Genomic DNA, 27623 nt, shown 5'->3' on the forward strand with positions numbered 1-27623 from the left:
TGAGCCACCCGGGCACCCCAGTTCCTACCCCTGCTTTTGACTTGAAGCTGCTCCAGTAACATTTTTATGTTGATTGTTCAACTTTAAGTCCTGTGGAATTACAATACTTTTCCCCATTTTCCGGATTTCTAAACTGATCTTTCTCAGTATTTGGGATTCAGAAAAACATATGATTCTCCCAAGAAATACCAGGACAAATTTTTGCATGGTGACACTGAAGCCAATCATCTCTTGGCAACCTGAAGTCACAACAGACATCAGCCATCACACTAACCGAACCCGGACTTTGAGAATGTGAATGGTGAATTGATGTCTGCAGGGTATTAACATGTTCAGAAGTCAGTGATTTACACTCAGAGAACATACTTTTAATTTCAATGAAAAAAAAAATACTTGCATTTCAACATTACATTAGCCAGATGACTAGAGGAGTGATTACTTTTTAAATTTCAGTCATTGCTCATTATTTATTTTGGAATGAGAAATCAACAGATATTCATGATACTTAGTTGCCCTGACATCTGTAAGGATAAGATGAATTTCACAAGTTATTCACTAAGTTTATCTCATTATAACAGATACAAATTATATTGCTCAGCTACTCAGAGAAATTTTCTAACCTTCTGTAATAGATGAAGTACATAGATAGAATAACTATTATAGGATTCCCATTGCTCCGAAGAAAAGAGTTTGGCTTTTCTTAAGTTTACAAAACCAGCGTAGGCTCTGTAATCTCAATAATACCATTCTGGTCATTGTTGAAATAATTCTTGTGTATTTTTCATGGATTTACCTGGGTGCTGAATACAAGAGATAGAGACCAAGGACCTAGTACAAGCACCTGACACAGCACCGTGACGTCTGGTTCACAGTAGGAAAGGGAACATCTCCATCAGGATCTCTGCTCTCTGATTAATGAGGAGGCATTCATTACAACTCAGGAACAGACAGCACCTTCACATACTGGGAACTTAATTTATTAGTTTAAGGGGCAGAGGTTAAGGAACACAACAAGAAAGAGAAAAAAAAAAAAGGAAAAAGAAAGGACAAGAAGACAACTGGAGCAAAACAGAGAGACATGGAGTTGTAAACATAATGGGCTTAACAGTAATAATAATGACTTCTAGAATTAAGCACATATTTTAAATAAGTATAAAACCCTTTAATGATTAGAGTCTAAATATTAATGATTCAGCTAGATGTGTTATTTTAAATGTACCCATGCCACTTCCATTTATATATATACGAAACTGACAGTATTCTGTTGAGAAAACCAAAGAATATGGGATCCACTACAAAAAAACAGAATTTTTTGGAAGCCTTTACTTCCTACTGCCTACATAGCTAGTGTCTCAGTAGCCAAGCGTTATTAGGCAGGATGAGTCACTTTCAAACATGACCATTCCTTGGGTCTGGATGGAAACCAGAGCTGTCTGAATGCCAGAGACCCAACATAAGGTTGACGCTAGAACTGACTTCTGTTTGCATCGCTTGTCTCCCCGGACGAAACAATTCTCCAAGAGAGCTGGGACCTTTGCCATATCGTCTTCCAAAAGTGTACACATCACCTCGGACAGTTCAAAGTGCAGTTATTCAAAATCTCTTAGTTTGAAACCAATAAATGTATTTCTTTGGAGGATTCCTGTATGACCTCTCACATCAGCCACGGAGTTTATTATCACTGCCATAGCAATGTGATGTCATTTTAAAGTACCACAGCTTTGCCAGACACTGGCTAACCCGTCCCCAATCGATTTCTTCTTCTTCCCCAGAACACAGCTAGACTGTTTTCCAAACTTTCTTACAGTTGGGTGTGGCCACTAAACTAAGCTCTAGTCAATGACTTGTGAGTGGAAGTGACTGACCTACAAAGCCTCCCACACAAGGTCCTTCATGCGTTTCCTCTTTCTGCCAGCTCGGGAAGGGGATCTCGGCTATCTGGGTGCCATACTTGAAGACGACGAAACCACAAGATGGAAGAAGTCCGGCTTCTTGAGTCACCACTTAGAGGAAAGGCATCCACCAGTCCAGAGCACCTGTTGTGGATTATACGAGACCAAAATATCAATTTCTATTGCATGTGTGCCATTATGCATTTGTCACTGTTGTTAAAGGAGCTAGTGTCACCTTAAGTATTACAAGAGTTATTGTGATGTAAAACCATGCTTTATCACCCCGCGTTCAGAGACTTCATATCATCTGTAAGGCCAGCGTGAATCTGCACTAAAACAGACATATCACTCATGCACCATCACATTACCGCTTTTAATAATTAATTTAGAAAATGAAATTAATGGTTGCTCACCACTGAATTTCCGGGATCCCCTCTGCCTTATCTCGCTAGTTAAGTGATAGGCCTCGGGTTTATTTTTTTTTTATCTTTCACAGCGTGCGATAGTCAATGCTAGTCGATAGCAGTAGAAAGAAGGTCGTTAAAATCCTGAATATTATTTATTCTTTTGAGATTTATTATTTTACTCTGTATTCAGTATTTATACTTCCACAAAGGTGAAAAGAGCTCAAGGACATCAGAAGTTAATCCAGTCCAAAATCAATACAGTATGGATATGTATTTCCTCAGAATCAAACAAAAAAACTTTGATTTAAAGGTAAATTATATAAAGATATAGAGATAGAGATAGAGATAGAGATAGAGATAGAGATAGAGATATATAAGGTTTTTAAAGCATCATCAAATCACTTAAAAGGATAGCTAATATCTGAGGAAGATAACTAAGATTATTTTGTAATACCGAGGGAGCTCACACTTTACAAGAAAAATGTACAGTTCTAAAGTGATCATCCCAAACTGCCAAGCAGCAGAGTATAATTGACTAATCTTTATTATTTATTCTGTCATCTTCTTCCCTTTGCTAAGTGTTTTGTTTCAAAAGAAAGAGAAATGCTATGGAAACTGCTTTTCCCTTCTCCAAAGAGTATCTGTAAGTCACATATGTTATAATACATTTGCATTCTTAAACAAATAGAACCCAGACAAACAAATTAAAAATGATTATTTATGCCCTCAGAAGCTGGGTTAGCCCGAAGTGCCAGCAAAAGGTCAACCATTGCCTCCAACTCTGCTGCGGATACCCTGACCGGGAAGCGCCATTGATAATGACCCCTCGGCTGTAGGGCTTGAAGACTTAATCATCTGACATGCAAGCAGCCCGGGGCGTTCGGAGCTGGCATTTTCCTTCGTGAGATGTACACAAACAATATGCATTTTAAACAATTCAAAGCCCCAGCGCCTAAAATAGACCTGGCACCGGGCCCCTCCGCAGGAGCGGCTTCTCACCATCTCAGCTCGCACGCAGAGGCACATGCCGGGGAATGTGGGGCTGGCTGCGGCAGCTGAAACAAGACGCGGCGCACCTACCGTTGGCATCTTCCCCACATTTCAAGGCACGCCTGTCATCTGTATCATCGGAAACTTAATTGCAGGGCGCTGTAACTCCAGCCTCTTTGGAGAGGAATTGTTACGCGTTGTGCCGAGAAGGAAAACTCTCTGCTCAGAAAATTTCACCCTTCTCTTCGGCGCGACACCTGAACTGAAGCATTTGCACGCAATGGCGTGGTTGCTGTGTCCCTGTAAGTGGTATCGCTAGGTCTTCGTGAACGGAAGCGCGGAACATCGGGAGGGTCATTTCGACTACCCCTGAGATTCACCCAAGGCCTCCGGAGAGCGCTTTCTCCTGATAAAACCGAGGCAAAGAAAAAAGCCGTGCATCTAGAATCTGCGTTTTCTGATGCCGGACAGGAACATTTAGGAACGTTAGAAATGAATATCCGCGGGGGAAAGACTCCTCGGAGCTGATCAAAACGACTCTCAGCGTGTCAGTTGGAAACCTATGTTTTAAAGAAGAAGAACCATTTCTCTTTCATATACAAGAAAAAACGAAAGCCATCAGGGGCTTCTTCTGTTTAAAATGCCAGTTTCGTCTTGCGACCAGAACTACCAAAACTCCTACCTACCACTTTCTAGACGGTCAGTGGGAAACCTCCCTCCTTTAGCTCATGTCCTTAGCTGAGTTGCACGTGGCCTGTGATGCCATTCTTCCATCCAGGAAATGAGGAGGGCTTACATTCTGCACGCCATGCAGACACCCCAGAACTGGCCAACCGAGCCCAGACGAAAGGCCATGAGTCAACTTCAGCTATAGGGCCATTTGGCAGGAAATCACTATTGGTAGTCGTTGGTCCCACCATTTATTCATTTAAGAAACATTTTCAGAGCTCGGTGCTATATTTGGTGGGAAGATGGCTCTAGGGAAAAAGAGCCAGCCAGATGTGTATGCAGATGGCCAAGGCAGGCAGTGCTGCACGTGCTATGGAAAGATTCACCCTGGGGTTATCCGTCACAGGTATTTGATGCTTGTTTTGCTATCGAATATTTTACAGAATTTATTTCATCCGCTGAAGGGTTTAATCTTAATAAAAAGAGAGGGAGACAAAAATAAAACAAAACACACCAAAAAACTTCACACCATGAAATGTGATGTCTCTCTCCTATTTTTTCCATTGCTCAACACCAAGAAAATGAAACCTTTCTCTTACCATGTGTTGTGTTTTAATAAACTGTACATTAGTTTCATTCAACTGCTCCAGCCCCTGGCTATCCACTTTTCTGTATATTAGTTTTAAATACACATTGCTTGCAATAACGCTGTAGCAGGAGCTGTGCCTCAAGTGAAGAAATGGTTAGGATTGCTTTACATTTGCAGTCCCATTGAAAACATTTATTCAATCAAAGGGAAAAATAAATGTGGTCCCTCAGCTCTGTCAAGTATAAACTGTTATTGATCCCCTAAATGAAATTTGTTCATGCTGATCGATCAAACACATTATCTTTTTTTCCAGTCTATTACCAGCAATTGGAAACTCTCAAGCGTCAATAGTTGTTTGACCACATACAGCTGTAAATTTAGACGATTGCTTTCAAACCTGAATTATTTCTCCCCATCCATCTCTCCCAAAAATGATGTCGACATCGAGCTGATTTCTCTCTGAGCTGACGGTTAAAAAAATAATTGAATAACATGTTGACAATAATTGGTGTCTCTCCCGCTAAGCTACAAGGCAGGGAAGAGTGGAAGCTATAAAACACACTTTAGTGACAGCAGACTCAAAGCCCTTTTCCCTTTTCCTGGTCTCCTTACACTGGGGGCCATCTCACCTTCCTTATACATTGTTAACCACATTTGACACAGAATCATTCATTATTGAACTTTCCTCCTTACACGTTCTGTTAGCATTGGTTGGCTTCTGACTTATTACACTACTCAAGTCTCACGTACCTTACATGACAAACTAATCCACTAGGAGCGCAACCTCTCCATAGAACACCCAATGTTCCTAGCATAGGTGGACTTTAGAGGAGTTTAAAGTTCCACTGGATCTCGAAAAGCTAGTCTGACTTGATAAAGGCAATGGATTCCATTTATTCACCCATTTATTCATTCAGCAAGCCTGCTAGCCATTCATTCGATCATTCATTCATTCATTCATTCAAGTTCATAGTTCTGCCTTCTATTTTTTAGACACCACTATAAAATGGCCTAGTATATCATAACACTTATTGGACTGCAAATCAAACTGAATTTCCTGCACACTTAGTGAAGTACAGTACAATAAGTCAATTACATGGATGTTGAGCCTGGCCCCGATACTAACACCATGTATTAAGTTCTGTAGTCATAACAAAACAAATCTGACAAATCCCAGATCAGATCTATATTGTCCCACCAAGTTATGAATCATTACAGATAACCAGAGGACCATAAGCATTTGTGTAAAATAAGCCAATGATTTCACCCCCACTTCAGCAAACAGTGAGACTGCCACTGTCTTTATACTATATCTCAATAATGATGTACTTACATCTCACAGAAAGAAACCATTGCTAATGAAAATTCTATCCATGAATGGATACATGGGTTGGGCTGGTTCAAGTTCTGTGAAGCCTTTTCTCCCCTATTTCACAATTTTACTATTTATCAAAGCAAATCTGCTTCTACCTTAGACAGTAAAATCAGATTCTCGCCACTAGTTTCCAATCGTCAACTCTCTAGAATTCACGTTACATCTTCAAAAAGAACTTATCTAGAATAGATTATATATGTATTTTTACAGTAACTTTCACCTCTTAATTGCCATCATTAGGGACCTACTTTCTACCGCTGTCAATATCATACATGTTTGTCTTCCGTCTTGCTGATAGGTAATAATTTTCCAAGTAAGCTTAGGGGAGCAGTGATTCTTTATTAAAACTAATAAAAGAGGAAATCACAGGTTTTTAAAAATTAGTCTGGAAATTATTACTGACAAGTCTGTCTTGAATTTCTAAGCAGAAAAGAAACAGTGGGGAGTTAACACGACTTGTCACCACAGCAAGCTACTGGCTTTCCTGCCTTACACTTCCGCTTGTGCCTTGTACAAGTAAGTTTTAGCAGGTGCCCTTCTACTATTGTCTGAAGCTCCATTTTTCTTATGAGTGATAAAGGTAGGAGAAAACATAAAATGCATCGACTTATAAAACCATATTTCAATGATGGTTACTAATTATAAATCTTACTACTCCTGACACAAATATGATAAGAAGTAAGTAATAGATACCAGGAAAGAAATCACTCTATAAGAAAAAGCATTGTGGAATGATAAAGACCAGTAAAAGAATATTTGTATTTCATTAGAAGCTCACAGTGAGACTAGAAATAACTACAAGTATTAGAGAACCATATTCTTCTTTCATCAACTCAATTCACCTTTGGATTTTTGTTCTGTCTTCCATTTGGGGAAGTCTCAACTGGTAGACAAAATGTAGTTGCTGGAGAGAGGTTTTTAAGAAAAAAAAAAGGCAATGTTTCTGACTTGTTCACCACCTGTCAGAATTCCAAAGTCATTGTTCCTTCTACTTTCTAGGGAATTCACACAAAAATGAACTTCATCTTAGCTCTATTAAATCAATTATCAATCAAGAAATATTTTTGGAATGAATTCCCATAACATAATGAGTGATATGAAGCTTTATGATTTCTGCTAACTAGGATAGAAGCATTTGATATGACATATACTTTACCTTCAGAAATGGCGCTATTCATAATACAATGGGAATAGGGCACTTTAAAATTAATATTGACAAATAGTACTGAGGGTTTCTATAATGTTAAAAAAATACACATTTCAGAAAGTCAAACATAATTCTCATTTTCTCCTTATAGGAGAATCCATTGCAATTGAAAGTCCAAATTAGTTGGAAATGATTTTCATGCTGTATTACTGGATGTGGGGAAAAAAAATTTCTTGATTCCTCAATCTATTCAATCTTCTCCCTGTGTACTTAGTATAACCATTTAATTCTGGTGTATGGTTATATAGATGGGAATCCTGAAAACAATGACCAAAAACAAGACAAATATTCATAACGGCAACACTGAGAGCATATGTATAGTTCATTCTACTATAAGGAAATTCATATTCTTAGGATGTTCATAGTCACAAAAACCTTAGTTTGAGCAATGAACTATTTTAACTTGAACCATAACTATACAGAGCTCAACTAGTAATAATTTCCATCTAACCAAATATAGAAAGCTGCTGTTCAGCTCTGATTTGTTGTCTCTAAATGGTTTTTCAGGGATAAAAAGGAATGTGAGTATATGTTATGTGAATATCTAAGTCAGAGTGCCTTTGCATGGTAGCGTAGGGTGTAGGATTGGTCTTCCATTTATGCAGAAGCGTTGGTCTTGTTGAAGTAATAGCAATGTTTCCTTTAAAGTTAGGGGAAAAGGCTGTACAGACAAATATTAGAATTAAAATTACTTTCAATCATTGTGTATCTAAATCAACATCAGATTATCCACTTTGGATCCATCATATATTGTTTAATGTCTTTTAATTTTATTATTATTATTTTGAGAGAGAAAGAGTGCGGGAGAGGGGCATAAGGGAGGGGGGAGAGAGAGAGAGAAAGAGAAAGAGAGAGAGAGGGTCTCCTCAGCAGGCTCCACACTCAGTGCACAGCCAGAAGACCTGAGGCTCAATCCCACAGCCCTAGGATCCTGACCTGAGTCAAAATCAAGCGCCGGATGCTTAACCGACTGAGCCACCCAGGTGCCTTGGATTTGTCATGTTTCTTAATTGCTCAACAATAATCATAAATAATGCTTATTGAGGCACTATTTTAAGTGTTTGAAATGTATTCATTATTGCCATCTTCACAATAATCCTATATGGCATAATAACTTGTGTTGAGTCATAGGGTTCCTTAGTGGTAAAGCCAAGAATTGAGTTCAGAAAGGCTTGTTTTCAGAAGCCACTTCCTCTACCTTATTTTCCTTGTCATATAAAACAACATTAAGAAATGCTAGCTGTCAGATCTCTTTGCTTTTCAAAAGATGAGCTAGAAAACTATCTTTAACAAGTAAAAGGAAAACTGAACTTCTGATTTTGTTACTTTGAGAAGACTAATTACCTCCTTAAACAAGTGTACTTATCCTTCTAAGAACATGGCAAATTTATCCGTCTCTCACATTTGGATCATCTAAATTTACTCTGACAGTCAACTCAATGATACAAATTCGGGGATCCTTAGGGCCAAATGGGCCATCCAGGGATCCTGATATCTACTTCTTGCTCAGAGAATGCCTTCTAACACTGTCCAACAGGCTGAGCAATAGCTCTAAGACTCTGAGTAGCTTAAGAACATGGATAGTATCATGCTCATTTATGCCTCTGCAAGGATGAGCCCAGTGCTTGGGTCAATGTTTGGATGCCATGTGGTAGATACTGCAGTGTTTTGGAGGTTAATCTTGAGGATTCGATGTAATAATAATTATACTAAGCTAGGGGCCTTCAAATACCCAAATTCTGTAAGATTCCTCACAAAGAACAACAATAGCCAAATCAGAACAAAATATTACTATACTTAGGCTCTGGCAAGCCCTTAATAATTCTTCACGTGGGAGCTATTGATTATTACTAAAATGTAAACTATGACTTTGACTTAGAGGCCAAACAAACAAACAGGCAAAAATCTTCTGCTTCCTCTTCCTATATACACACATAACTGGGGCTCCTTCCCACTTGATCTCTCCTCTCTAGAATTTTCCCCTCACTTCCCAACAACTGTGGTTGCCCCTAAGTCTATCCTGTGGCTCTTTTGGCAGGAACACTGGTTTTGTTGTTGTTGTTTCTTTGTTTGTTTGTTTGTTTATTGGAGTTTTGGCTGTTCCAAATAGGGCCAACTTTAGCCTGCTCCTCAGCTCGAAGTGTGTTAAAAAGAAAAATTTACCCCATGCTACCCTCAGTCTAATTGTCTACCCTGCTTCAGAATCTGCCTGTTTTTGTTCATTTTCTAATCTCTATAGGTCACTGTGTGTGTGTGTATGTGTGTGTGTGTGTATTTCAGAGTTTATAACTGCCACCTATAGGTACATTAGGTTCAGTAGGAGCTTATTCGACCATACCAGGATTGGAAGTCCTAAATTAAATGAAAATAAGTAAATAATAAATAAATAGCCAATAATGCCTCCTAGATATTCTCTACATACACAAACGATAACCAACCCCACCAGGAAATGCATGGTTGTTGAATCAAAGGCATAAGCAGCAATTCCTAATGGGGCTCAAATGAAAAGAAACTAATTTTAGTGGTTTGATGAACAAGCTCTATCTAATCTCTTAATTCTCTAAAGTAGACCAGTCACCTGGAAATTTCCTGACAAGACGTGCATTGCTATTTACCATTGTCTACCCATATCTATCATAATGCCAGCTACATAATTGCTATTTAATAAATATCTGTTGTATAAGTGAGGAAAATGACTACTAATAAATATTATAAAAGAATTGAACAAGGTAATAAAGAAAATCAGAGACATAACTCATTATTATATCTCAACTGAATGTACATAAATAAATCATACATACAATAAAGTTCATACTTCATTCTGGATCTCAAGAAAAGAAAAAGAAAATTTACCAACCCAGTCAAGGAAAGTTGAAAACTTCTGCAGACGGCTACAGAATAAGTCTGGTAAAAATAAGGTGAAGATAGGAGTAGGATTTCTTAAAGAAGTTGAATTAAAAAGAAAGAGACCTATCCCCTCCTGAGAAAAGGAAAAAAAGAAATTAATTGGCTGATAACTTGGTGATATCTAACTTGGTATAAAATAAAGAAAAGGGCAGCAGAAACCTGCAGAGCTCTCTTCTTGACCTTAGGCATTTTTAATTTCCTAGAGAGTGCTTCCCACTCCCACACTGTTGTTTTGGATAATAAAGGGCCTTATGTGGTGAATGTGAGTCATACACATTTAGAGGAAGTAAAGTTTCAGGCAGTAATCAAGGCTTCAGTGGGCCCAGCAAGCTTCTCAGGCCACATGTGCAAGGATTTGGAGAAAAGTTATCTGAGTCCAGCCCAGAATAAAAGCACTAGCTTCTGTGGCTTTTTAAGTCATGTCAAAGCAACAAAGTAGTTGAAGTGTCCATCTGTGTCTTGGGTTATAAACCTAAAGTCAGTCACCAGAATGGGAGAGGAATGTTTCTGCAGTAGCAATTAGGACCCAGTGGCTGTGGAGCCCTGACTGGTTTGCAGGGTTGAAAGAAAGTTGCAATCCCCACAAGCAAATTTTGAAACCCTTGGCACAATGACTAAAACAGAAAACTTAGCTGAAACACCCCAAAGAAAAGCCGTGGTCCTCCCACACCAGGTCAAGAAACAAATCCCAAACCTGATAGAGTGAAGATGTTAGCATCGCGTAGATGCAAACAGAGACAGAGATACTGTCTATCTTCCCAGAAAGATAATTGGATGATTACTGCAGTGAGTCTTTGGGCAGCTCATTTCCTCTTGCCACGGACAAGATTTTTCTCTGAAAATGAGGAGACCCAAGAAGGTGACCTATTAAATCACTTCAAGCTATGAAAAATTCATATGCTAAAAAATGATGGGGAAGCAAAAGACACAAGTGGAATATTGTATTTCCACTCCTCTGTAGGATGGGGCAACATATATTAAACACTGATTTTCAAGACATTTGATATCAGACAATGAGGAAGGCGATAGTCATAAGATGGAAACGAATAAAGTAAGCCCTGCCATTTTTCCAGCTCATAGCTTTGAGAGAGTTTGAGAGGTAATTCGAGAGCTCTAGAGATCTTCAGATGATTAAAGCATTTGGCAAAGTATTGTCATACACGTGAAGAAAATTACCCAATAGTAAGGAAGGAATAACTAGAAGAAAGAGTATTCACAGCAGGCCAGAAAAATTGCCTGTTCAAACCAGCCTCATATTAGAAAGTCTCATAATCCATGGGGCATTTAGTACTCAGACAAATCTCATTTCAATAGTGGGGTAAAGTTAACCATAGATTAATACTGCTTTAGCCATGCCAAACATATCTTAAAAAGCAAGCTCTAAAAACATCAATTTCTAAGTAATTAACTGGGTCCCTGAACAAAGTTCAAGAATAGTTATAGCAACATAAACATACCTAGCACAAGAAAAGGCAAAATTCACAATCTCAGGCATCCAATGAAATGTTATCAAGCATGCAGAGAAGCAGGAAATATGACCTATAATGAGAAAAATCTACCAGAATAGACCCATAATTGACACATGTGTTAGAACTGGTAGAAAAAGACAGGAAAATAGCTATTATTGCCATGTCTCCTACATTTAGAAAATGTAGAGAAAATTTTGAATGTGTATTTAACTTATTTAAAGTTCTATGAAAAGAATACAAGTTAAATTTTAGAGATGAAAGGCAGATTAGACATTTTGAAAGAGAAGACTTGTGAATTTGAAGATATATCAATAAAAACTATCCAAAATAAAATGCACAGAAAAAAAAAAAAACAACATAAAAAGGTAAATAGAGTGTCAGTCGGCAGTAAGCTGCCTGTCAACTTTAAGAGGTCAAATATGTCATTGGAGACTCCACAAAAAAGAGGGGGTGTGGGCATGACCGAAAAACAAAGAGCAATCGCTGAATTTTTTCTAAATTTAATAAAAACTGTAAACCTTAGGGGGCGCCTGGGTGGCTCAGTCAGTTACGTGTCCAACTTCAGCTAAGGTCACGATCTCATGGTTCACATATTTGAGCCCTACGTCAGAGCCCGGAGCCTGCTTCAGATTCTGTATCTCTCTGCCCCTCCTCTGCTCATTCTCTCTCTCTCTCTCTCCCTCCCTCCCTCCCCCCTCAAAAAAAAAAAAAAAAAAAAACCAAAACCACAAAATAAAACATTAAAAAAATAAAGAAAACCTATAAAACATAGATTCAAAAAGTTCAACAAACCTATGCTTCAGAAACATGAAGAAAATTACACAACGCACATTGTAAGCATAGTGCTAATGACCAGGGATGAAGAGAAAAACATAAAAGCAGTCAGAGAGAAAAGAAATGTTGCATACAAAAGAACAAGACGGTTCTTGTTAGAAACTTTACAAGTGGGAAAACAGAGGAACAACACGGATAAAGTACTCGAATTCTATATCCAATGAAACATCTTGCAAAACGACAGGCAAAGGCTCTCCCAGACATATAAAAGATGCGATAATTTATCACCAGCAAATCTGCTGTGTGGAGAATGCTAAAGGAAACCCGTCAGAAGGAAAAAAAAATGTCAGTTGAAAATACGGATCTACATGAAAAAATAAAGTTTACAAAAAATGGTAATTCCATGGAAAAATAAGAATTTTTTTATTATTTAAATATTTCAAAAAGATAATTCAATATTTATACAAAAATAATGTAATATGAAATTTGTAACATATTTAGAAGTAAGATATATAGCAATAAAATTACAAATATCAAGAGTGAAGAAATGAAAGTATGAAGTTTTAGGTTTCTTATCATATACATACTGTTTAACATCTCACAAAGACTGTGATAAGTTAAGGCTGTGTACTATAAACCCTGAAGCAATCACTAAAAGGACAAAACAAGGGTTGTCACTGAAGAGATAAAGAAAGAGATAAAATAGAATTATAAAGACTACTTAATTAGGGGCACCTGAGTGGCTCAGTTGAGCATAGGACTTTAGCTCCCGTCATGATCTTACAGTTTGTGAGTTCGAGCCCCACATCGGGCTTGAAGCTGTCAGCCTGTCAGCACAGAGCCTACTTCGGCTCCTCTGTCCCCCTCTCTCTCCATCCTCACCTGTGCTCTCTCAAATATTAAAAAAAAATAATACTAATTACTTAATTGACCCAAAAAATGTTTTAAAGAAAGGAAAATGAGAGCAAAGAATAAACATGACAAACAGAAAGGAGTACCAAGATGGTAAATCCAAACCTAACCCTATAAGTAAACACATTGTAACAAATGATCTAAACACGCGGTTAAAAGACAAAGCTTGTCAGATTCAATCCGACAGCAAGATTCAACTCTATGTCACCTTCAAGAAATTCACTGAAATATAAAGATAAAAACCTGTTACAATTTAAAGACTAGGTAAAGATATAGCAACAATTGTCAAATAAAACTGGAATGGCTATATAACATCAGATAAAGTGAATTTCATAGGAAAGAATATTACCAGGAATTTTTTTTAAAAGTCATTTCCTAATAATAAATGTAAGAATTCATCAAGGGAGCATAACAACACTTTAGTGCATAACAATAGAGCTTCAAAATACACGAAGTAAAATAGAAGTATAAGAAACAGACATAACCACAATTGTGGTCAAATATTGCAATATCCCTCTGTCAATAATTTATACAACAATTAAACAGAAAGTGAGTAAAAAGAAGACTTAAAAAATGCTGATCAGTAAATTTGCCTTAATTGATATTTTTAGAACTCTCCAAGCGACACTACAAAGATTGTTGGTTTTTTTTCAAGTGCACATAGAATATTAACCAAGATTGACCGTACTCTAGACTGTAACAAAGCTATCAATACATTTGAAAATATTCAGGTATCACGAAGTATATTTTCTGACCACAACAAAACCAAACTCAAAATTAACAACAGAAATATTTTTGGAAAATCCCAAGGAATTTGGAATATAAATAATACACTTCTAGAATTGCATGGGCTAAAGGAAAATTTTAAAGAGAATTTAGAAAGCATTTTGAACTGAATGAACATAAAAACATAGCATAGCAAAATTTTCAGTATTCCACTGAGCAGTATTTAGAGGAAATTTTATAGAACTAATGGTCTATTATAGAAAAAAACATAAAGTGTCAAATCAGTGGCCTCAGGATCAACTTTAAGGTATTCGAACAAGAAGACTGCATTAAAGCCAAAGTCAGCAGTAATAATAAATATCATAGCAGAAAAAAAAAAACTAGAAAACTGAAAACAATAAATCAAACCAATGAAACAAAAATGATTCTTTTGAGATCAACATAATTGATCAAATTCTTGGAAAGACACAAATGACCTAAGGTAACTCAAGAAAGCATCCAGATGGTGACATAGGTCATTCCTGACTTCAATTCCTCTCACAAGAAGACTAATTAACAACTCTCTATACACAGGACACCAACTGTGGAAATCCCAGAACCCACAGATGGTGTGCAAGCACCCGCCCCAAAAAACAAGAGCTGAGAAGGACTGCATTATAAAAAGGTAAGAGGAGCAGTTTCCCTGTGACCGCATTATCCCTCCCCCAGGCTGGCAAAGCACCACACAGAGAGGGCCCTCCTGGGGTTATAGTTCTTCCAGTGGGAAACGAGACCCCAGAGTGGACATTCAGCTCTGCCAGCATTATGGCTTCCTTCCTGGGAGGCTCACTCCTGTCTCACCTCTCCAGGATCACTGGAGAAATCTATAGAGCTTGACCGCTAGGGATCAGATAGAAATGGAGAAGGGGGGATGGGGTTTACAACAACCAACACTCAGATTTTGGTGGATCACATTCCTGCTTGCAGTGGCACCTGACCAGAGATCCCAGTCATCAGTCTACCTATCTTTAGAGCTGGGCCAGTGGCCCTGTCAGGCCAGGGAGCTGGGTTGGCAGTTCTACCTGATTGGATCCCCAGCCATCGGGTCATACTGGATGAGGAGCTCACTGTATAGCCCTGTCCCAGAAGGAGAGCAAATTCCCAGTCCTGCCTATCTGCTCAGCATGGTCACCAGTCCTGCCCCTCTCAGGTCATAATCTCATGGTTTGTGGGTTTAAGCCCTGCATCAGGCTCTGCTTTGACAGTGTGGAGCCTGCCTAGGTTTCTATCTCTCTTCTCTCTACCCCTCTCCTGCTTGCATGCTTGCTCTCTCTCGCTCAGATAAATAAACATAAAAAAAATAAAAATAAAAAAAGGGCTAAAAAATAAAATCCTGACAATCCTAAGTGCTGATGAGCAACTAGATCTCACATACAATGTTAAATGCAAAATGGGACGGTCATTCTGGAAAAAGCGTTTGGTAGTTTCTTTATGTATATTTTAAACATGAGTTTACTATAAAACCAACGAGTCCTGTTTGTAGGTATTTTTCCTAGAAACGTGAAAACTTAAGTTCCCACAAAATTCTGTACATAAAAGGATTCATAATGACCCCAAACTAGAAACAATTCAAATGCCCTTGAACACGTAATAAACTGTGGTCTATTGATGCAATGTAATACTATCCTGCAACAAAAAGAAACAAACTACTGACTTAACACCTGGATAATTTTTTTAATTTGTGTGTGTGTGTGTGTGTGTGAGAGAGAGAGAGAGAGAGAGAGAGAGAGGGAGAGAGAGAGACAGAGAGAGACAGAGACAGAGACAGACAGAGACAGAGAGAGAGGGAGGGACAGAGAGAGAGGGAGACCCAGAATCTGAAGCAGGCTCTAGGCTCTGAGCTGTCAGCACAGAGCCCAATGTGGACCACAGGATCATGACTTTACCCAAAGTTGGAAGCTCAACTGACTGAGCCACCCAGGTGCCCCTAACAACTGGATACATCCTAAAGGCATTATGCTGAATGGGAGAAGCCAGCCTCAAAATGCGGCACTGCATAGTAGAATTTCTATGACAATTCTGAGAAGACCAAAGGGTAAAATAAAGAACAGAACCAAGGTTGGGATGGGGCAGGGTATTGACTGCAAAGGGGAAGCCGGGGGATAGTTTTTGCAGCGATGGAAACATTTTGTATCCTAATTGTGATAGTGGTTACATGAAATCATCCATGTGACAGCGTTCATAGAACTTTGCACCAAGAAGTCAATTTTCTTGCATATTAATTAAAAAAATAGAATAACAGATTTGAAAACAGAAAATAAACTTTGGTATGAAGAAAACAACTCAATAAAAATGGGCAAAAGATATGAACAGATATACGGTTGGCAAACAGGCCCACGGAAAAAAATAGTCAATATCATTAGTCTTTCGGGAGTTGTAAATTAAAATCACAAGGATATAACACCCCATGCCATTAGGCTAAAGTTAAAACATCTGACCACAGATACCAAGTGCGGGTGATGTGAAGGAGTTGTAATGCTCAGTGCTGCTAAGAGAATCTGAAATGGTAGAACCAGTATGAAAAATAGTAGTTTCTCTGAAAGTTAAAAATATACTTGCCATGTGCTTCAGACATCCCATTCTTAGACATTTACTCAAAGATAATATGAAAGCATACATCTGCACAAAGACTCATACACAAACGTTATACCATCTGTATTTCTGGTGGCCAACGTTTGGAAACAACTCAAAAATCCACCGACAGTTGAATCGAAAAACAAATTGTGATATATCCATACGATGGAATACTACTCAACAAAAGGAAAGAACAAATGCATACAAGACAGATGAATTTCAAAGTAATTATGCTGAGTGGAAAAAAAAAAAACTTCCAAAAACAGAGTGCATTCTGGATGATTCCATTTCTATAAAATTCTAAGAAGTGTAAAGCAATCTATCAAGACGGAAAGCAGAGTAACAAGCTGCCAAGAGATGGGGTGGGGTGCTGTGGAAGGGCGGGTGGAAAGCTGTGAGGCGCAGGAGAGAGAGATTAAAAAGGAGGCACAAGGAAACTTTTGGCATGATGGAAATGTTTATTTCTTGATTTTAATGATTGGCCACATGGGTGTATACATATGTCAGAACTTAAGTTGTATACTTTCAAAATGTACAGTTTAATGTCTATCAATTTTACCTCAGTAAAACTATGAAGAAATAAAAAGGAAATGAAAATAAATTTTAAAATATCAAGAATGAGAAAAAAAAAAACCAGAAACGATGTCAAGGAAGACACCAATGATCATTTTTACCTGTTCAAAAAAAAGGAACGGTGAATACTCGCCCCTCACAAACACAAGTGTAATTCCATTATGGCTTCCCACTCGTCATATTCCCCTTCTTCCATCTTCCTATGAGGCAAAGATAGCCCATTCGGAGAGGAAGAGAAAGGGTAGCAAGTCTGGTCAGGGTTTGCCTTCCTCCTCCTAATCTCCTTGGATGTATGGTGCCCCAGGCTGCAGGAAAAGACACAGCTCACTGCTTCTCTCCAAATCTCCTTGACAGACGTGAATTCAGTTAGTTTGGGAGCATGTCTAGTACAGATAATTCATCAGGACCATTGTCAAGATTGTCAGCAATATGGAAAAGCTGTTTCCCAACCTCCAGAAAAGCACAGCTCCATCCAAGTGAGAGTCGAAAAACATCTCAGTTTTTGTACAAAAATCCCATAGACCTGACAGATTCAGTGTCATCCGCGTACCCCACATGCAATTCCACTTCTTTGCTCATGTCTTGTTAAGTGATTTTTGAAAGCTGTAATTATATAAACAGAGAGCCTCCCACACTCTGACAAGAGGAAAAATACATATTAACTCCAGACAAAATGTGGGTGGTGGTATCTTTTTTTTTTCCTTAGCAAGCGTTATACTGTCAGAAACTATGAAACACTACTGCAAACAGCAACAAGTCACTAAAAGTCTCTCATATGAGAAACTGCCGTGCAGTTACCTAGGATATTATTTTACTTTTTTATGTCTCCTGGGTGATTTCACCAATGTGAGAGGTGACACCACAAAGCTCTTAAATCCAATTCTTCCTTCCCTGTAAGATGTTGTCAACCCATCCCCTTTCCCAAATACTTCTGTTTGTAAGATGTGGCTGATTAGCCAAATGCTTGCTATGTTCTGTTGTGAGATGTATTGATAGGAGTTCCTTCTGACACTGTGCTTTCTCATCAGTTGAATTGCATGGTGTGGTGGGGTGGGAAATAGAAAAGAAAGATAGGACATAGACGTCTCCTCTGGTGTAGAAACTAGGACCGTCTAATGCAACATCTCACATTAATACCAATGTGAAAAACAAGACCACAAACCCAAATCGGGTGTAGTAGAATTATCATTGTTAAGACAGTGCTAATTGTTAAACAATTTAGTTTGTGTCCTTGGATGAATTTGACCTTTTAAAGAGTTCATTCATTTAGCCTTCTTAGATAACATTAGTATTTGTTGAACGTTTGTCATGTAAAAACTGGCGTAAAGAAACTAAGGTCGCCCTGGAAAAATTAGGACAAATTAGTAGAACAGGTATTTAAAATAGTTAGTCTGGCTTCAGAATCCCACTTTCAACCCTTCTGCTATTCGATGTCTCAAAATTGTGATGAATACTTATTAAAAGCTTCTTATGGGCCCAGCATTATTCTAAGCCCTTTATACTTATTATCTCAGTTCAGGCTCACAATAGCCCTATGATGTATACATTCTTAGTTTCCCAGTTTTTCAGATGATGAGACTGAGGCATGGAGAGATGAAATAACTTGTCCAAGATTCATGGCAACCGGCAGAGTAGGGACTTGAACAACGAACCTGACCCCAGGGCTTGTGCTCCTCAGCAAACATCGAGGAACATAGATTAGGTTTATGATCTGGACAAATCACCACGTCCAGTACTGGAGTTTTATACATAAAGCCCCTGTCAGAAAGCAGATCAGCGTCTAGTTACAGGGTTAGGGAAGTAAGCCAGGCTCTCATCTGCTGCTTCTCTTTCCTTCTCCCCCTTTCTTTCTTCCCTCTTCCTGCTTTCTTCTGTCAGGATTTCATTCTACGGACAGAAAAGTAATGACATGCATAATGACTAATCCATCTCCCACCCCAAAATGGTAGAACTGGTAAGTGAAGGAAGTGGGAGGGTATAAAATTTTCATGTTCATCTTTAGAGAGCTCGGGGTTAAAAATGTTAAAGCATACCAGAGATGGGCAGCTGCAAATTCACCCAACCTTCTTGTCAAATCTGCGTCCACGTGTTCAAGATTTTCATGGGTGACAAGAAACCCCATCCCATAGGAAATAACTTAGCTGGAAGGAAGGTGCAAGTACTTTCAAGCCACAGAAATGTAGTCATTGAGACCTGAAGGCACATAAACAAAGAAACAGGCCAATTCTCCCATAGTAGATCATTCCTGAGAGGAAGAGGTAGAAAATCTGGACAGCAGGACGACAGGGCAGCAAGAAATAAAGCTTTACGTTACTGAAGTTTTGGAGATGTTTTGTACAACAACCAACAGCATCCATCCCACTTAAAAGAGAAAGTTTACCAGAAATAGGCTTCTGCGTTAACAACAAACATGAAATGTATAGCACTGGCTTAGACGTCAGGTAACCAGAGTCAAGAAAATAGATACAGCAGGTTGGGCAGCTGGAAATTCTCATTACACTATGGGAAATATTTAACAAAACTGTGACAATTTGGAAGACGGAATATGTGTCTCCTGAGACTAGCTTTTAAGGAAGTTGTTGGGAAATGTCAGAATGTTATGTGCTACTCTGTTGCTTTTAGCAAGATGTTATAAGAAAGAGATGACTTCAGGCAAGAATAGCTTATTTTGAGGTAAAAGTTTAAAAAAATAGAGAGTCAAGAGCTTTACTTAGTTGCAAATGATGTTTATTTCTGGACCCCAAAATAGTAAGTTGGGTAAGTTTGAACAAAGTTTTGAGCATCAAAAGCCCAACAAGACTTGTTAATTGAAAAAAGTATCTCAATCTTTCAGCAAAGATTAACCATACAATCTCTCCACCCAAGTCATTAAGTTAAGGTAGAGAGGCATAGGAATGAGGAAGCAAAGAAAAAAAGCAATAAATAAAGAAGGAAACTTTGGGTGTCATGACCGGCACATGGAACTGAATGAAACAAAACAGGCCGAAAATGTAGTAACTGTATGTGGGACTTGTATTGCCCCCGCAGAAAAAAAGAACACAAACGTCAACTGCCTGACACCCTCTTTACCTGTGACCAAAGAGAATATGGACGAAGCACCCATAAACTGAGGGCGTAAGGGACCCAGAAGAACAATAAACAAGATGGAGTCTTCCAGAAGCTGTAATTAGAGACTATGAAGGGATTCTCCTACTGATAGGGCAAAGGTATTTCACCGACCAGCTGGACTTCATCGTTGAACTAATAAGGACAGGCAAAATGCCAAGAGTTTCTCATTGTTGCTTTTTCCACATGGGAGCTTATACTGCAGTTACCCTCTCTCCATCCTACCGTTGTACGCTAGATGGCGGATGTGGTGGTGGAAGGGGCAGAAATAACTTGTCTTCAGATCAGGAGCCAGCAGAACATGAATAGCCATATCTACATGAGAGGGAGAGAGAGAGAGAGAGAGAGAGAGAGAGAGAGAGAGAGAAAGGGAGAGACAGAACTGCATCTCCCCTACAGGTTCTAGATTTCTAGGTATGAAACTTTGGGTCTCCTCCTTGGGGGATGTATTCAGTATATTCTAAGAGAACTGGCAAGGATTGGTCAGCTCTTCACCAAATGCATTTACTCTTCCTCCCACGCACACAGCTAAATGAGAAACCTCATTGTTTCAGTTGACATGGTCATGTGGCTAGTTATCACCAGTGAAATTTGGGTGAAATAACACTTGTCACTTTGGGGATAAGGGCAAAAGAAGTGAATGTGTTTCTTTCACCCTCTTTTTTTTTCCCATTAATAAACCAAATGCCAATGACCCTGGAGAAGGGCAGAATTACAAAATGAAGGGGTTCTCTGTTCCATAAAGATCATGTGGAAGGCCAGCTACCAATTAGGAACATCCCACCTGGGAGGACGATTTATGTGCAAGAAAGAAACTTACATGAAGTCATTGATATTTTTTCAGATTTGTTTGTCACAGCGGGAAACATTATCCTAAGTAATACAATGCACAAAGCCTTTAGTATTCTAACTTGATCTACAGTGCTTTATCCCTTCTTTGAACTTTATATAGCACTTAATCTGTGATAGGCACTGTTCTAATTATTCTACAAGGTACTTTAAAGATATTATTATATATTATATACATACACACACATAGTCCATTAAGTCCCATATCAAATATAGGCTGTACTTCAGAACTTAATACTTAACTATACCCCAGCGGACACAAAAAAATAACTTTTTATTCATCTATAAGTTAAAAAAAAATAAAAGTCAGTTTGACTAAACAAATCACAAATTGATCACTAGGGGACCTTAGTAAGATCTGCTTGAAGAGAACCCACTTTGAGCTCTATCATAACTTTATAGCTTTCATCTCTTCACTGGTCATTTAATTTTGAGACATAGTCCAGCAGCAGGACCTTGGGTCCAATTTAACTAGTAAGTTACACAATAAACTTCTTTAGACTCTATCTTACCTATGTTATAAAAAGTATTATTTAGATTAGCTGTAGAAACATCATTAGACAAACATTTATTGTGCATTGACTATTGCTTAGCTTTTGCTAGAAATACAAAGATGATTGAGACCCAACTCCTGTTCTTGAGGACCATAGAGTTTAGTGAACACACAGGCATGTTAAAAAGTACTACAACAGGAGTGCCTGGGCTGGCTCAGTTGGTTAAGCGTCTCACTTCGGCTCAGGTCATGATCTCACAGTTCCTGAGTGCGAGACCCATATCGGGCTCTGTGCCGACGGCTCAGAGCCTGGAGCCTGCTTCGAATTCTGTGTCTCCTTCTCTCTCTGCCCCTTTCCCACTCGCACTCTGTCTCTCTCTCAAAAATAAAAACTGAAAAAAAAATTGAAAAAAATCTACTACAACAAAACCTGATGAATGCTGTTGTAGCAGCATGTACAGACTGGGATATGAGCACCGGCCACTGGTGTCAGAGCCATAATTCTGCAAAAGATCATTCTATAGGGAAAAAAAAAAGATTTTGAAGCAGAAGATAAAAACACATACACACGCACACATATGCACATACACACACATTATAGGAAAGAAAATTCTCATGGCCCCTTCAGCCAATTATTCACAATTATTCACCATAGTAATGGTTCAATTTGATCACTAAAATGCTCCAACGATCACAAAGCCGTACATCAAGAGGTGAGTCTAAGTACTACAGCATTTATTGTTATTCGGAAATCCTCGTATCATTTCTACCATTCATTAATATTTTCATGGTTAGTACCAAATTGATTGCCACTATTACTAGTATCCCTTGCCTTCAAAGATCCTCCTTACCCAACTCTTTAAAAAAAAGAATCGTTCTACATTTCTCCCAGGTGAAGCCTTGTATTCGTAACTGATCTCTCTTTATCACCCCCACATTTAAATATAGCTTTGTCTCTCACTAAGGCTGTTTATAACATGCCTAGCCTTCTGAGATTGCCTCCGTGGTAACCTGTCTGCCTTTCCATCACCTGATTCATGTTGATAGTCCCTACCAGACGAATATTTCAACAGCTCTAGTTTAACTGTGTCACACTCTTTCCAATCTTTCCATGTCCCCACATTACTTAAGTCCTAACTTTGTTACTTAAAAACCAGGTACTTAATCTTGTTGAGATTTGATTCCCCACTCTGTAAAATGGGGATAATAATCACACCTAACTCAAACATTTATCGTGAAGTTCAAGTGCTTTCAAACATGTAGCGTATTTAACATAGCTTCCGGCACAGAGTAAGCATTCATTAGATTTTATTTGTCACTATTACTTTCAGTAACACAACGTGTGATGCAGTCTGAAATTTGACCCAAATTTAACTGTCTCCTTTTATTGCACATAAAACACCTGTTCGTAACAAAAAGCAACTTCTCCCAAGTTTAAGAACATGTCTTGCAAATCCCTTCCTTTGAACCTATAATTTTAATCATGTTCTCCCCCAAATATCTCTTCCTTTCGATTTGTTCAAATTCTCTTCATTCTTTGTGGACCAATTTGAGTCTTACCCCACAAATATCTTGCCATAGCTGATGGTAATTCTCTCCCCACCTTGAACAGATAAAATGATATTCCTTTGGAGATTATCATATCATGTCATATTGTGGGGTATGAAATAATGCAGATCTAGATCAGATTGGAAAAGAGACATTCTTATCCCCACTCAGTCATGGTTTGCTCAGCATACTGTCCCAAAGCTGGAAGTGAGCCATAAATGTTTGGGGATTGACTGTTCATAAGGTCAATAAGGATATTCCTATAAAGTTTAGATTTAGAAGCAAGAGGGCAAAAGACAAAATAATGAAATACCCATATACAATTCTCCCTTGAGTCACATAAGGGGGAAAAACAGCATCTAGAAAGAAAGATTGCTATGATTACCATATCTCCAAATGATACCACATGGAAAAAAGCTAAATATTCTAAAATTAATATTTTCTTGTCTTCTAACAATTGGCTTTTGTTTTGTTTTGTTTTGTATTTTGTAACTGGAACTGATTTTCATTTCTGTGCACCAAATAACAATTGATACACGTGATTCTAGTCAACTGACCATGTCAAAAACCATACAGATTTTTATACAATTCACATAGACTTCATGCAGATGAGCCATCACTCTACCACGAGGATGCTTTACACTACAGCCGCCTCTGTCTATCCCGGTGGGTTGGATAAACACCTGTGCATATATTTTGTTTTACTTTTCAGAGTGTAATAATGCATCCCCAGAGACCGGGAAAGCAGATTAGCCAGGGTGAGGATTAATGAACACAAGCTTTGGAGTGAGACACATCATTGCATTGCTCTTCCCAAGGTAGATGGCCATGGGCAAGTTACATAACCTTCCTGAGCCCTTGTTTCCTCCCAGTAAAATGAGGATAATAATACTGCTTCATGAGGTTTTCAGAAGGATTAAATGAAATGAAGTCTAGCAAAGTTCCCGGCTCATAGTAGGAGTTCAGTGTTTACTTGCTCACATTTGCATTTCAGAATTATGATTGCATTAGGAAAAGAGGTTTTCCTTCTATGTCATGGATGCTGGGGAGTGATACCTCGGCCTGATTTGTAACCCCCATCCTGGAAAATCATGCTGGATATTTTCATTTAGTGCAGTGACTTTCAAACATTTCCTTTAACAGCAGCAGCAGCACCTTTTGGTTTCCAGTTAAAATCTTAAACAGACCCCAATTAAAGAAAAAAAAAGGCAGTCATTCTGGGAAGACTTTGAATTAGAAGATCTGGTCCTATCTAGCTTGGTATTGCCTGAATTTGAGAAAGTTACTTGACATTTTTGAATCCCTTTTCTCATCTGCAAATTTTGGATGATAAAAAATACTGCCCTGCTTAGTTTACAAGATTGTTGTGACACTCAAGTGAATGCATGTGTATGAACGCACTTGGAAATAGTAATGCAATACACAAATATACACTTAGTTTTCTTATCACAACACAAGCTTCTGCATTTTGGCTCACCTATTTGATTTTTTCCCAACAGATTTACCTCCCTAATTACAGGCAGTTCCTTGCTAGCAAACAGGTGTATTCCAAAATTTAATTTGCTAATCAGTTGTTAGGAACTCAGCACACATTTTCCCTTAGAAATGATGTTATAAATGGAATAGCTTATTTCTAAAGAAATTTCAAATGAACACTGTAGCCCATGATGTAGTTGAAATATTATATACATTTGCTATAAAAACCATTGGAAATATTATTGCAATATAAGTAATTAAATAGTCAAATAATAAAAATAAATGAGTTTAATTTATCTTTAATGCCAGCATTTAATGTCCAGCAAGTTTAATTTAAAAATAGTAGACATTTAAGCTAGTGGAGATTCTAAAGAGAATTTCTGTGTCCCACAGGGGTTTGGAATTCGTATTACCTGCTTTTGTGATTGACAGATTTCAAAACTTAGATTTTTTCATTTCTTTTTTGTTACTTTTATGCCTAGCAATTACTACTGGGATAATTGATGGGGGGGGTGGTTATAACAAGAAACAAAAACAGATAAGAAGAAGCATGGAAAGGGAAGACAGGTAGGAAGAGAAATAAAGAGTGAAAAAAACAGAAATTTAGGGTAACCAGGAAAATGAAAAGGAAGGCTGAATGATGTGAATTCATTTGGGAAGAAGACAAACAAACTAAAAAAAAAAGTAGGAAAGAAAGAATGGTGAACCCAGTTAAAGATTAAGGGGGGAAAACATTTTGGAGGATTTATATAGTTGAATTCATTCATTCTACAAAAAGGTTTCCAGTACTTGAGTCAAGCAGTTGGAGAAGGGAATATGGAGCCTCCATAAGGTCGATGACAGAGCAGGAACAGATGTGGAGTTAACCTTTGGTATGAATTAGACATTTATTACTAAGTGCTATTGACTCTGGAAGTCAATAACCTAAATAATATTAAAATCATTTGAGGCAAAGAGTTAGTATCTGAGAAATAATTAGGAGAAATTAGCCAAAGATGAAAATATTTAACTGGACAATCTACTTGGTGGATTGATATACAATCACTTGAGAGGTGTCTTTGATTTATACCATAATAGGAAATTGTTTTCCACTCAAACATTAAATATTTATCATAACACCTGATGCTCACGAAGACCCCTACGGCAGTGAATAAAAAGCTAGTTGTTAAAGTAAGGGCAAACTGTCTCTGACAAACCTCCCAGCATCTCCAAAGGTCACCAATGACTTACTCATTGCCTCATGCCATCAGCTAGTACTCCACAGCAATGTGTCCTGATACATACTTTCTGATGCTTTCCAAATTGGGGTTCTCATGACCATTCTTTCCTGAATCTTCATCTGTCTCTCCAGCTATCTTTCGCTTTCATTGTCGTAGGGCTCCTCCTCCTTGCCCTTCCTCCTCCCAGTGAAGGTTCCTGTTCCTCGGTGTTCTGACTTGGTTTCCTTTTCATTTCGCAAGCGCTCTGCAAACAATCTCACCCACGCCCATGGTTTCACCACCATTTGCAAGCTGTGTTCTACACACTAGTAACACCCACATTTCTACCTGCAGCCCGGACTTTGCCCTGAGGTTCCAGAGTTCTGCATTCAACTGGAAGATAGCCAGAAGCCAAGAATCACATTTTCCTCTCATTTGAAATGCCGTGGTTTTGATCATTTAAAAAGTTGAAGTGCACTAAATGAGAAACAGCAATTTTATCTTTTGTACCTTTGTGCCAATGCTCTCAGAAATTAAAATAATTTATCTTCAACTTAACCCTTTGTATGTATTCCCCCATCCTTAGTATTATAAGTTGATAAGATAAAGAATTCACAAACATTTAAGAATCTTCCTGACTACGGCAGCTTTTGATTGAATCTTAAAACTTAAAATCTTCGGGGCACCGGGATGGCTTGGTTGTTTAAGTGTTCAACTCTTGATTTAGACTCAGGTCATGGCCTCACAGTTCATGGAGCACATCAGGCTCCACACTGACAGCATAGAGCATGCTTGAGATTCTCTCTTTTAGTCTCCCTCTCTCTATGCCCCAGGTGTTCACACACTCTCTCTCTTTCTCTAAATAAATAATAAACTTAAAAATAAAAGTTAAGGGGCACCTGGGTGGCTCAGTTGGTTAAGTGTGCAACTTCAGCTCAGGTCATGATCTCATGGGTTCGTGAGATCGAGCCCCATGTTGGGCTCTGTGCTGACAGCTCGGAGCCTGGAGCCTGCTTCCGAATCTGTGTCTCCTTGGCTCTCCGCCCCTCCCCCACTCACGCTCTGTCTCTCTCTCTCTCTCTCTCAAAATAAACAAACATCTAAATAAATAAATAAATAAATAAATAAATAAATAAATAATTTTTTAAAAAAAGTTAGGGATGCCTGGGTGGCTCAGTCGGTTGAGTGTCTGACTCAGGTCAGGTCACGATCTCATGGCTCATGGGTTAGAATCCCACGTTCGACTATGGTGACAGCTCAGAACCTGCTTCAGATCCTCTGTTTCCCTCTCTCTCTGCACCCCCCCCCCACTTGCACTCTCTCTCTCTCTCTCTCGAAAATAAACATAAAAAAAAATTAAGTTCAAACCTAGAAAATTCCAGAACAAACTGTGGTGATATTTTCCTGTTACTGAAATTTACATAGGGAATTTTAAGTGAGGGGATTAATTAAGACCCCCCCCCCCTTCCAGCCCCATATTTTAAACACAACAGATGTGCCTAAGCTGGCTGGGGTCTTCAAAGCTCTCACAGTTTCTATGCTCAAATAATGCTTTCTCCATGCTGACTTATCGTTTCTTTAGCTTTTTTTCTTTCTTTTTTATTTTCTCTTTCAGGCAATGCTGAACTTGGAGCAAAGGGATTTACACTTTGGAATAGTTTCACAAAATGTTCTTCCAATAATCATTTTTTTTACTTACCAGGGAATAATGGCAGTTATGCTTCCACAAAGGAAATTTGGGGCATGCGAAAAAAAGAAAAATCCTCAAACAAGCAAAACTAAGCAACAACAGCAAAAAAACCACCCCCACCAAGATGTATTGTAAGTTACAATAAAGTAGTAATATTATT

The 27623-nt window shown here is 38.4% G+C and overlaps 2 long non-coding RNA genes across 4 annotated transcripts; one reads left to right on the top strand and one right to left on the bottom strand.

Annotated features, from left to right (window-relative positions):
- Window positions 1-961: 961 nt before the first annotated feature.
- On the bottom strand, window positions 962-25993 carry LOC113595322 (uncharacterized). 3 transcript variants are annotated; one of them, XR_008295368.1, is made up of 2 exons: window positions 25859-25993; window positions 962-2036 (listed from the first exon to the last, which is right to left on the bottom strand). It is a non-coding gene; the product is annotated as an uncharacterized LOC113595322 (long non-coding RNA). The 3 variants fall into 3 exon arrangements; XR_008295367.1 differs by having other exon boundaries at window positions 25805-25980; XR_008295369.1 differs by lacking the exon at window positions 25859-25993 and adding an exon at window positions 3380-11592.
- Window positions 3292-27623, top strand: LOC128314034 (uncharacterized). The gene is made up of 3 exons (XR_008295370.1): window positions 3292-4364; window positions 14491-14581; window positions 27476-27623. It is a non-coding gene; the product is annotated as an uncharacterized LOC128314034 (long non-coding RNA).

This window comes from Acinonyx jubatus, chromosome C1, assembly GCF_027475565.1.
Source record: "Acinonyx jubatus isolate Ajub_Pintada_27869175 chromosome C1, VMU_Ajub_asm_v1.0, whole genome shotgun sequence".
NCBI lineage: Eukaryota > Metazoa > Chordata > Mammalia > Carnivora > Felidae > Acinonyx > Acinonyx jubatus.